At 43.1% G+C, this 12251-nt stretch overlaps 1 protein-coding gene across 7 annotated transcripts in view; it reads left to right on the forward strand.

Annotated features, from left to right (window-relative positions):
- PDE4D (phosphodiesterase 4D) overlaps window positions 1–12251 on the forward strand; it is a 650804-nt gene that overhangs the window by 446298 nt on the left and 192255 nt on the right. The window lies entirely within an intron of this gene.

Raw genomic sequence — 12251 nt, forward strand, 5'->3', positions numbered from 1 at the left:
GATTTATGCATCAGTACTAGGAAAAGAGTGGTAGTCAAATGTAATAACTGGTCATTTCTCTCACGCATTGTGCTCACACATCAGCTTCTTTAATGTGTATTTTTAAAGTAAAAGCATTGCCAGGAACCTAGGAGCTGCACAACTAATTCAGCATGCTCCAAGAAGGCTTTTGGCTTAGGATCTTAAAGCAGCACTAATTTTGAAATAGAAGAGACTCTTAAAAGTACTTTGTGATGAATCATTATTACTACTACTACTAGCAGTATTGTTATCACTGTTGGTGGTGTACAAGGCACTTTTCAGTTATGTTAGTGGCATAGGCAGGTCCTGGCTGCCAACAGCCTTGCAATATAAATCAGACTGTGATATAATAAGGAGTGTGCATACATGCATGCCTTGTTCAAAGGGACAAGGGAAGCAGGAGAATCACCAAAGTTGGGTCCACCTGTAGCTATTGCTTCTTGGCCCAGAAATATAAAAATGAAGTCTCCTGTCAAGCAGAAGATGCAAGTCCAAATCAATGAGTCCAATGTTCAACGTAGTTAGGAAAGCTGTGAATGTGCTTTGTGCTGTTCTTGGGTCTGATGAGTACTGAATTCAGGGGCACTTTTATAAGACCCATGTACCCTGCTGAGAAGCCCCTGTCCTTCCTGGAAATAGCAATACGTTAGGAAATGCACAAGTTTGCAACCCCGTAGCATGCTTATTCCTTATGCATCGTCTTCCTGTCGTGTGCTTTGTACCTTGCAAATTGTCTATAGGACAAGGGCACTTTCCCCCCGACATCACTGCTGAATTCACTTCAATTTTGTGAGTGGGTTTACTTTGTTTCCTTTTTAGAAAACCAAGCCAGGCTTGCTCCCCTCTTTGGAGTCTCTAACTTTAAGGCAGGGATGAAGAACCCCAGCCATTACAGCCAACGGCCAGGGATAATGGGAGTTGTAATCTAGCAACTGCGGGTTTAAGATGTGCTTTAAGCTGTGTACTCTTCAAAAAGAGTTAATGGAGAAACACTTTTGCAAAGAGGTCTGCGTAAGGCCACGGGAACCTGCAAGGTGTTCTGCAGAGGTTTTTAGGCTACAGTTTTCAACTGGCTGATGGCTAATGGTCAGGGATAGCATGAGTTGTAGTCCAACAATATGTCAAGAGCACTATGTTGGCTACCCCTCCTGTTAGGGATTTTGTAGGTAGGTTTGTGCAGTGTCAAAGAAAGAAGAACTGTAGGAGAGTCATGCATGATTAGACCGAAGGTCTGTCTAGTCCAGCACTCTTCTAATTTCCAACAGTGCCTTGCTAGGCGCTTGCAAGGCATGTTAACCTCCCCTAGCCACATCTGCTCTTCAAAAACTGAGGTTCCAGCTAGCTATCAATGACCAGTGTGGTGTGGTTGTTAGAGTGTTGGGCTAGGACCTTTGAGACCAGAGTTCAGATCCCTGCTCAGTCATGAAGCCCAGTGGGGCCAGTTTGATTTCTCAGCCTAACCTACCTCACAGGGTTGTTGTGAGGATAAAATGGAGTCATCAAATCATAGAATTGTTGGAAGGGACCACAGGGGTCATCTAGTCCAACCCCTGCTGTACTGGGATTTTTTTTCCCCCCAATGTGGGGCTTGAACCCGCAAGATTAAGAGTCTCATGTTGTACTGAGCTATGGAGAGTGGAGAGAACCATGTTCACCACTTTAGCTCCTTGGGGAAAGGTGGGATAGAAATGTAAATAATAATTAAAATAATAGTTTATAATAAAAATGTCCATTGGTAGACGTAACCTCCATGAATTTTTCTAATCCCTCTATTAAGCCATCTGAGCCAGTGACTGCCATTAATGGTAATGAATTCTCTAAGCTGGCTATGTGTTCTTTGAAATAGTGCCTTCTTTTGTCCCGTTTGTTTGTTTAAAATTTCATATACTGCATTCTCTGCCAAAGACATGCTACTCAAAGGCACCGTACAGCATAGCCGAACCAAATGCAATAAAAACATCCCAAAGACACAATAAAAATAGAAGTCAGCCAGCATAAAGCACAGCTAAAAAGATCCCAGCAGAGGGAAGCCACTTTTGAAAGCCATCAACCAGCCCAAAATGTATTCTGGAAGAGCTATATACTAGTCTTCTGGCATTTAGTACCCAGCTGGGCTTCCCTTGGCAAAGTGTACCATGATGTAGGTGCCACCAGGAAGAAGGCATAGCTCCAAATCCTTGCAGTTGTTACTTCTGGAATATGGGACAGAGCACTGCTCTGAACCCACTGTTGTTCTGTTCCATTGAGTGTCCCTGACTTCAATGATTATATGAAAGGGAAGACAAATTATTTCTGTTCACACTCTCCATATCATTCATAGTTGTACAAACTTAATTGTAGAAACATAGGTAAAGGACCCCTGGATGGTTAAGTCCAGTCAAAGGCGACTATGGGGTTGTGGCGCTCATCTCATCTGCATATGGATCACTTTGTTTGCTCAGAAATCTTTTCCTGCTCTACATTTTGTTTTTATGGACATAGGATAGCCAGATCTATTCACAGTATTCCAGATGTAGACCTGCTGTTTATATAATGGCATTAGGATATGACTGACAATAAGAATTCTTCAGTCCTTTCCAAATAATTTCTAACGCTGAGTTTGCCTTTTCAGCTGTTACCACACAATGGTTGCATTTGAATGTAACAATGAACTACTGCGCCATACTAGGAATTACTGTGCTAATGATGATGTATTGAATCTATATACAGCCCTATACCCGGGGGTCTCAGGGCAGCTGACATTTTCACCCTGAAGGCTGTGTTCACCCTTTGCCACCCTGTGTGCCATTGGTGGTATGGCCAAAAGTGGGTGTGGTCACCCCAGACTTTTGCTTGTGTGCACAACCGCACACAACCACACAGACCCTCCTCGAGGCTTGTATGTGTCACAGAAAGCCATAGTTTCGTGTTAACACAAAAATCAACTCACTGTTGATGTTTTCAGGGAACAATCGACTATGACCCCAAGGTCCTTTTTTGTGGGTTGTCACAATGTAGACCTCTTCTATGGCATGATGGCGGTGTAATAGGAATGTTAATTTCAGCAACCTTGAGGAAATGCAGGTGTTGTGCACCATCAAATTAGCTTTTCTTACTTTAAAAAGAGTAAAAACTCCCCGGAAAGCCAGCAGAGGAATGGGACACACCTTTCCGGGGTGAAAGGAGGTGGCAAAATTAGCATTCAAAATGGCAGCTGGATCTGATACTGAGAAGGGAGGCAGCAGGAATGAGATCAGGGACAGAGAGAGTGGGAGCAAGAGTGGAACCGGAACTTGTAGCAAGGGAGATATTCTGTTCAATTGTAATTACCCGCTGATAGCGGTAGAGCAGACATTCTTCATTTGGTTCATATCATCTGCTATGGCTTTCTTTCATGACCTCAGTGTCCGTGGCTATGAAGAAACAGCACCAGGACCCTTGCCAAGCATATTCATTGCTTAGGAATGTTTTGTGATAAGACCAGTCCCTGTTGAATTATAGCTCAAAATGCTTTGGCCTCAGAGTTCTACCCAAGTATTCTGTTGAGGTTTTTTTACAAAGTTGCATAAAGTGGAAGCTCTTCAACACATGGGTTCCATGAATATACGGAGTGATCAGAAATCTGGATTGACACTCCAGAAGGATTTCAGTGTAGTATTTCAAAAAATTGCTACTGTTCCTGTTTGATGTGTCCAGCTCTGACAAGTTCAAGATTTTAGGGTGTATTAAGATATTAGATTTTTCTGTCTTAGAATCATAGAATTGTAGAGTTGGAAGAAACCTCAAGGGTCCTTGCGGTGAAGGAATCTTAACTAAAGCATCCATGACAGATGGCCATCCAACCTCTCCTTAAAGAGCTCCAAGGAAGGAAAGTCCACCACCTCCCAAGGGAATCCGTTCCATGTCAAACAGCTGTTGCCACCAGAAAGTTCTTCCTGATGTTGAGTTGGTATCTCCTTTCTTGTAACATGAAGCCAGTGGTTTGGGTCCTACCCTCTGGAGCAGGAGAAAGCAAGCTGGCTCCATCTTCCAGGTGACAGCCCTTTAACTATTTCAAGATGGCCACCATATCACTTCTAAGTCTCCTCTTATCCAGGCTAAACATTCCTAATTATTTAAACCATTCGTCATAAGGCTGGTTTTTAGACCCTTAATCATCTTGGTTTCCCTCCTCTGCACTTGTTCCAGCTTTTCAATATCCTTCTTAATTTGTGACGCCCAGAACGGAACACGGTATTCCAAGTGTGGTCTGACCAAGGCAGAATAGAGCGGTACTATTACCTGCTTTAGATGCTATACCTCTGCTGATGCAGCCTAGAATAGTGTTAGCTTTTTTTGCTTCTGCATCTCATGTTAAGCTTGTGGTCTACCAAGACCCCTAGATCCTTTTCACATGTACTGCTGGCAAGCCCGCCCGCCCCCCATATTATATCTTTGCAGTTGGTTCTTCCTGCCTAAGTGCAGAACCTTGCATCTGTCCCTGTTGAAATTCATTTTGTTAGTTTGGGCCCAGTTCTCCAATCTGTTAAGGTAATCTTGAATACCAGTTCTTTCTTAGGTGACACTGGCTACCCTTTGAAAGTTGCCCTCCTCCGCATTAAAACAATTAACGCAGATAAATGAAAATGCAGTCGCATTAGCAACTTTTATATTATGAGCATCATTTTTAGTCCAGCATCATGCTACAATTTGTCCTTCCCCTCATTATTGTTGAAATAGCAAGTCACACTACTTTAAACAAAAACAAAAACCCACCCTCATTAACATTTAAGGTTAGAGGATGTGTGTGGATCTGTGTAAATACTGCCTAAGTTGGGACAATATTGGTCAGGGCTGGTTCAAGTTTAGAGAGGGTGCTTGGCAATAATAATAATAATAATAATAATAATAATAATAATAATAATAATAATTTATTTCTACCCCACCCATCTGGCTGAGTTTCCCCAGCCACTCTGGGCAGCTTCCAATGAAAGATTAAAAATACATTAAAACATCAGTCATTAAAAACTTCCCTAAACAGGGCTGCCTTCAGATGTTTTCTAAATGTCATATAGTTATTTATTTCTTTGACGTTTGGTGGGAGGGTGTTCCACAGGGCGGGCGCCACTACCAAGAAGGCCATATGCCTGGTTCCCCGTACCTTCCCTTCTTGCAGTGAGGGAACCGCCAGAAGGCCCTCGGCGCTGGACCTCAGTGTCTGGGTTCAAGGGTGGGGATGGAGATGCTCCTTCAGATATACAGGACCTAGCAACGTGTCCTCTGTTGGATCGCAGCCCCCTCCCCAAGTCAGTGAGCCCACCAGTGGGCTTGCACGATAGTGGTGATAGGCAGCAGCAGCTTCCACTCAGGGCTGAACCCAGGCGCTACTGCCATTTTAAATTCCCAGTTCACAGGGAGGGGGCAGAGCACATGTCTCTAGAGCCTTGGCAGCCGACCAAGGCTTGCCTGCTAATGATGCCAACATGTGGACAGAGCGCCACAGCCACATTTCACACTAAGTGGCCTGAAAAGGCTTGAGCATGAAGAGCAGCCTTTTATTTTTATTCCATTTTAAAATGTGAAAGTGCTCCCGAATAACAGCAGACTTTCAGAGAAAAGGCCCTGGATACAGTCAGCATTATTCCATGCCATCAGTCTGCTCATTGTCTTGCTCAATTGGTAGCTATGGAAATGAATCAACAGTAATGGCCTATCGGTGAGAGCTAGGACCCAAACTATGGCGCGTCTATTAGCTGTGCCTTAGTGCCTCTAAAAATAGAAAGAGATAACAAATGGGGCCCAACATGCTTCCAGCATGTGCCTGAGCTTGTACATCATGTTCTGAGAAATAAAAATTTAAAAATGGAAGCTCTCAATGACATCAATACAGTTGATTAGAAACAGATTGGGGGAGTTTGTGTTGTTCCAATGCAAGTGCCCTGCTCCCCCCCCCAAATCCCTCTTAGTTTATTATCTGCAGGGGTGGAGATTTCATATCTTCTCTTGACAGCTATACTGGCTTGTCTTTACCAGTTTTCTTTAGGGGAATGGTAGGAATTTAGGGGGAAATAAATAAATAAAAACAATATTTGTACCCCACCCATGTGATTAGGTTGCCCCAGGCACTCTGGGCGGCTTCCTATATAAAAACACAATTAAACATTAAAAAAAACATCTCTATATAGCCCCCTTGTACTGAACAGGACTGGTCCTACTGTTAGGCAGAGTGAGGCAGCCACCTCAGGCAACTGATTTTGATTGTCACAAAAGGGCAGCAAATGCTCCATTATTTAGCTTATTATCATTGCATTTTTATAGCCGGAGGAAGACAAGTCACTCATGGGATTTTTCTGCCTCAGGTACAAAAATAACTTTGCCTTGGCTACTAAGCACCTTTACTTGCTTGGGAGGGAGAACCATTTGCTGCTGTGCCTCAGGCAGCAAAATGCCTTGAGCCATCCTTGAATGCTGAAGATACAACTCTTTATCTTTTGATAAAGATGCCTCAGGTGTATATTTTTGGGACCCAGTGTGTTTTTCTTGCAGTGCAGTTTTTTATATTTGAGAAAATAACAAAATATATTGACATACATCATCAAAGTCATCATGACCAGTTTATTTATATGTCACCTTTCCACAAAAAAGGGGGAAAGAAATCATGCTCAAAGTGGCTTAAAACAAGGAAAACAGCAAAACACCCCAAAGTCAACAATCACAAAGATCAATTCAGAATAATGGGAATACTAAAACAGCAACATATAAAACAACAGCATCTTGATACTGTAAATGCAACAACATGATACCTCCTGGCAATACAAAAAATAGCAAGTTAGAAGGAAAACATTTTTGTTCTATTCCATTGAGAGCCAGTGTATATTATCTGGAGCAGAGCAGTTGTCCCATGTTGCGCCAGATAGCTAATTTTTTTAATTGAATATTTTTTGTCCACCTGTAAAATTCAGTAACAGTCCCAAAGTGGGCAAGAATAATAATATACTCTCTCTCCATATTAAACAGAATAATTAAAATCATAAAAGTAGGAGACTGAAATGGCTAAACACAGAGGAAGCAGTTAAAACAACAGATTTAAACCACCCAGTTTTATAAGCCGTTGGGTCATTCTGTAAAACGAGTACTGCTACTAATGGTGAAGTGCTTGGGCAAACAGAAAGTTCATACCGTGATGACTAAAGCTTAATAATGAGGGTGCTTGGTGAATCTTCTCAAGAGGAATGTGTCACCTAGGAAAGGCCATTTCCTTGCTGCTGCTCCAAAGATGGAAACCCTCAGAGGAGGTAAAAGGTAAAGGACCTCTGGACAGATATGTCTAGTCAAAGGTGACTATGGGGTTGTGGCACTCATCTCGCTTTCAGGCTGAGGGAGCTGGCATTTGTCCACAGACAGCTTTCCACATCAAGTTGCCAGCATGACTAAACCGCTACTGACACGTGGAGGACTGTGACGAGTGCCAGAGCACATGGAAATGCTTTTTACCTTCCTGCCGCAGTGGTGTCTATTTATCTACTTGCACTAGCATGCTTTCGAACTGGCAGGTTGGTAGGAGCTGAGACAAGGCAACAGGAGCTCACCCCATCATGTGGATTCGAACTGCCAACCTTCTGATTGGCAAGCCCAAGAGGCTCCGTGGTTTAGGCCATAACACCACCCACATCAGAGGAGGAGATGTGATGAAAATCTCAATTCTCACACAGATCAGTGCAGAAAAAGCCATATGTGTCTGCATCTTCCAGTCACATCTGGGCCTTGTCAACATTACCCCAGCCATGTTGGAGATGCCTACCCATGAGCAGCTCCGATGCAGCAACACAGGAGCAATGTTTAAATTGCTCATAGCGTGTTGGCTGATTGCATGGGGCTTTTCCATGAAATTTGTACCTTGAAATGACAGTTCAGTGAGGGAAAAGCCCTGTGATTGACCCTTTCCCATTTCGTTGGGTTGTTGAAACATGACTCCTGAGTGATGCAGGAGCTTCTCACAGAAAAACAACTCCCACACAGCTAGGGCAACATTTAAAAGGTCCTATTGTTAGAACAGGTTTTATGATTATGTACCACGCTTGCAGCAGCCAAACAGTGAGGAAGCAGCAGCAACAATACCATGCTGCGAAGGGTAATGTTGGCCTCTTAGTTTTATAGCCAAGCCATATCCCTTCCTTTAGTTGTTGTGAAGGCGGCATCTTCTGTGTGGTAAATGTGGCACAGCTGAACCACTGCAGCCTGCTTGTCTTTCAGATGAATTGCCCTAGTTGCTACTTGACTTCGGAACAGAGGCCCCGCTCCATGAGCTTTCTCCTAAGGTGGCCACTTCTGCATAGGCAGAGAAGTGGAAATGCAACACATAAAAAGGAGCAAGAGGTGATAGGTTTGCTAATAAACTGAGGCTGGATCCTGATAAAATGGAGATTCTGTGCATGGGTGGTTGGTTCCTGGGTCTGGGAATTAGGTGTAAACCCTGTTCTTGGAGGGCTTGCACTCCCGCCTGAAGGAACTGGCTCACAGTCTGAGTGTATTCTTGGGTTCCACCTTGTCACTGCAGTCTCAAGTGGCTTCCATGTCCAGTATGCCCATCTTAGACTGGTTCCACAGCCATGGGTATTTCTTGGCCATGCTTTGGTGACCTCTCGCCTGGATTGCTGTAATGTGCTGTATGTGGGGCTGCTGCTAGTGTAGAATGTGGCTTCTAGTTTGCTTGAACAGTTGTATGCAGCTCAGTGGGACCATGAGCCACTGTCCTGGCTGCCAGAGAGGTACTGGGCCCTAGTCAAGTTATTACTTGAACTTAGGTCTTGTATTAGGCATGCAAGGCATAGGATAGCTTGGGATCCAAGTATCTAGAAGAGTGCCTTCCCTGTGATTATCAGGGAAGGCATTGTTGGTAGAGACACCACTGCCCATTTGGTGGAGACTCATGACAGGACCTTTTCGGTGGTGGTCCCCTATTTGTGGAACATTCTCCCTGGTGAGGTGCATCTGCCTCCCCCATTATTAACATTTAGGAGAAACTTAAAAACATTTCTGTTTATCCAGGCATTTGATGGTTGAAAGTTCTGTCTCTTGGCAGCCCTGAAATTATTGGTTTGAGAGTTTTTAGGGGGTTTTTAAGGGGTTTTTTTTAGAAGGTTCCTTTTAACTGATTTAAGTTTTTAATTGTGTTGCCTTAGTATTGCTATGTTTGCCACCTGGGGCTCCTTTGGAGGAAGATGCAATACATATATTTAACAAAGAAATTTATGAATATCCAAATTTCTATGTATAGATGCTGTATGTCTCCAAACGCCCATTGCAGAGAATCACAAGTAGCAAAGATGCTACTGGTTTCAGGTCCTACTTTCAGGCTTCCCATATAGAAATCCAGTTGAGCTCTGTGAGAACAGCGCATTAGACTAGTTGGCCCTTTGGCCTGATCCAGTGAAGCTTCTCTTACGCATTTATGTCATAAAACATAAGAATGAAATTCCCCTTTCCTAGGATCAATGAAGAAACTCATAGCTGCTGCAAGGTTAAAGTTTCGTAAACTATAGTTTCTTACTGCACCCTTGTGTTTTAAGTGGTGATTTTTCCTTCGGTTGCTGGCATTTAGGAAAAAAAAAACCCCAGCAGAATCATTTATTTCGATATAAAGAGGAAATACCATTCAGTTTGGTTTTATTGCACGCACGGCAGTTTAATGTGTTGCCTGGGAACTCTTCTTGGATGAAAGATGGCATAGCAAAGAGACATTAAGCTGTTCCTGCTTGCGGTTCTTAGAAGCTTCTACGTTGCTTCATGAACTAGTGGTGAGGATCCATGTACCTTTGTTTCCCCTGTCCATTTCAAAAAGCTGTCTTTGGACTTCAGGCATGCTGGTTCTTGAAATACAATGTAAATCAATAAAAATAATTCCAAAAGCTGACTTGTTAACTTGTAAGGTCCATACCTCAAGCATTTTTCCCCCTACCACTCCCCTAGACCCCACCAACTTTTGACAGCAGTGGCAATAAGAAAAACTGCTGTGGGGTGAATGGAGAGTGTAGATTGCTCTCTCTCTCTCTCTCTCTCTCTCTCTCTCTCTCTCTCTCTCCCCTCTTTCCTTCATCAGATGAGTCATTTGATGAGCTGGGAGAGGGCAATAAGTTACACTTAATTTGATCATGCCCATTGATAGGCAGCCACCAGAGTGTTGGCCAAAGGTTAGCAACCTTTGAACTGGCTGCTTGAGACGGCCCCTACAGGTGCTGCTACAGACACTATCTGACAGTCAAGGTGTGTGAAACTAATATAAATAAACTTAGGCAAAGGGTAGGTACTTATCAGGTCCAGCTACTGAGAGTCTCTCAAAACTATTCTTCATTCAATACAAGGAAATTTATGTTTGTAGTTCCGAGCAAACAAGAGCATCATAACTCTGGCATTAAAAACCAAACATATAAATCCTCTCCAAATTAACATGCAAATGTTATCTCGTTTACAAGCTTTCCTTCACTGAGAGTAATGGTCTGGAACCAAGGTCAGGTATATTTCAAACAACCTTTCTGTAAGGAATGCCATTCAAGAATTGCCCAAGAATTATAGGGATTTGCAGGTCCTTACCAGAGCAGACCATTAGCTGTGCTAATGAAAATAGTTGAGAGAGAAGTGAAACCTGACAGTGCAGTTGTTATTATGTTATGTTATTATTTTATCATTAAATTAAAATGCCATTTCTCCTGGGACAGGTCTACCCCAATTCAATTGTTCAGCCTCACTTCATTTTAGAGCTTGACTCTGCCTGAATCTTTATACTCAGAAGTAGGGAGGTTAAGAAATATCCCCCCTTAAGATTGAAATCCTATAGCACGAGTTGACAACATGGTGCCCTCTAATGTTGTTAAGACTATAACTCCCATCACCCCTGGCTAAGACTGACGGGGGCTGGAGTCTAACATCTTTGGGTGGGCATTATGTTGCCTAATCCTGCCATAACACACCTGGGAGTAAGCTCTCTATTGCAAGTGATGAGTCTTAACTGCTGAGTAGACATGCATACGATTGGACTGCTGGTGAGCATACTTATCTGACATATCTTTCTTTCCCAGAATGGAAAGAAAGTTAAAGGACTGTTCCATTCACCCAGCATCTAACTGTTCAAGCAAAAAATACATACAAATATAGATTTTTGCTGGTTGGCATAGGTTTGAGCCTATTTTTGTTTTCATGGACACAAAGTCACAGTTACGGTAATTTCCTGCCTTCTTGCTGCTAGTGTCACACTGATCTGCACAGGTTAATGAGATTTCCTAAATCCATGAATGAATGTAGATAGATGCTTGTCCCTTAAGAGGCCAATGTGTTTCTTTTCCATTTGAAGATAAATACTCCATGAGATTTTCAAACACGGGATAATGCTTCCCAGCATCATGAGCACAGTAGCCACACCTAGAGAGATCCCCATAGGCTGCCCTAGAAGTCTGTCCGCCCACCTGCTCCCAGCACACAAGTGCATGTGGCTCCCCATTTGTGGAATGCTCTTCCCAGAGAGACTTGCCTGGTGCCTTTGTTACATACGTTTCCGAGCACAATTCAAAGTGTTGATGCTGACCTTTAAAGCCCTAAACGGCCTCGGTCCAGTATACCTGAAGGAGCGTCTCCACCCCCATCGTTCTGCCCAGACACTGAGGTCCAGCGCCGAGGGCCTTCTGGCGGTTCCCTCGCTGCGAGAAGCCAAGTTATAGGGAACCAGGCAGAGGGCCTTCTCGGTAGTGGCGCCTGCCTTGTGGAAAGCCCTCCCATCAGATGTCAAAGAGAAAAACAACTACCAGACTTTTAGAAGACATCTGAAGGCAGCCCTGTTTAGGGAAGCTTTTAATGTTCAATAGACTATTGTATTTTAATATTTTGTTGGAAGCTGCCCAGAGTGGCTGGGGAAACCCAGCCAGATGGGCAGGGTATAAATTATTATTATTATTATTATTATTATTATTATTATTATTATTATTATTATTTAATATTATACCTTTAGGCAGCAGGTGAAAACATTTACTCAGAAGTAAATTCCATGGTGTCTACTGTGGTATTCTTCCTAGTATGCATGTTTCAGACTGCAGCCCAACATGATGCTTCTTTCAGAGCATTTGTTTTTGTATTTGCTATTCCGAGAGTGGCTGTAATACCTATTGAATATTGATTGTGAAGAAATTAGTCACAAAGGACACAACGTCCAGGGAGGACCTTAGCAATATGGCGCCCAGTGTGAGGCCAAAATTTGATGCCCTAGCGCCACCTTTCCAAAGCCA

Source organism: Podarcis melisellensis (assembly GCF_964234715.1).
Source record: "Podarcis melisellensis genome assembly, chromosome: 11".
Classification (NCBI taxonomy): Eukaryota; Metazoa; Chordata; class Lepidosauria; order Squamata; family Lacertidae; genus Podarcis; species Podarcis melisellensis.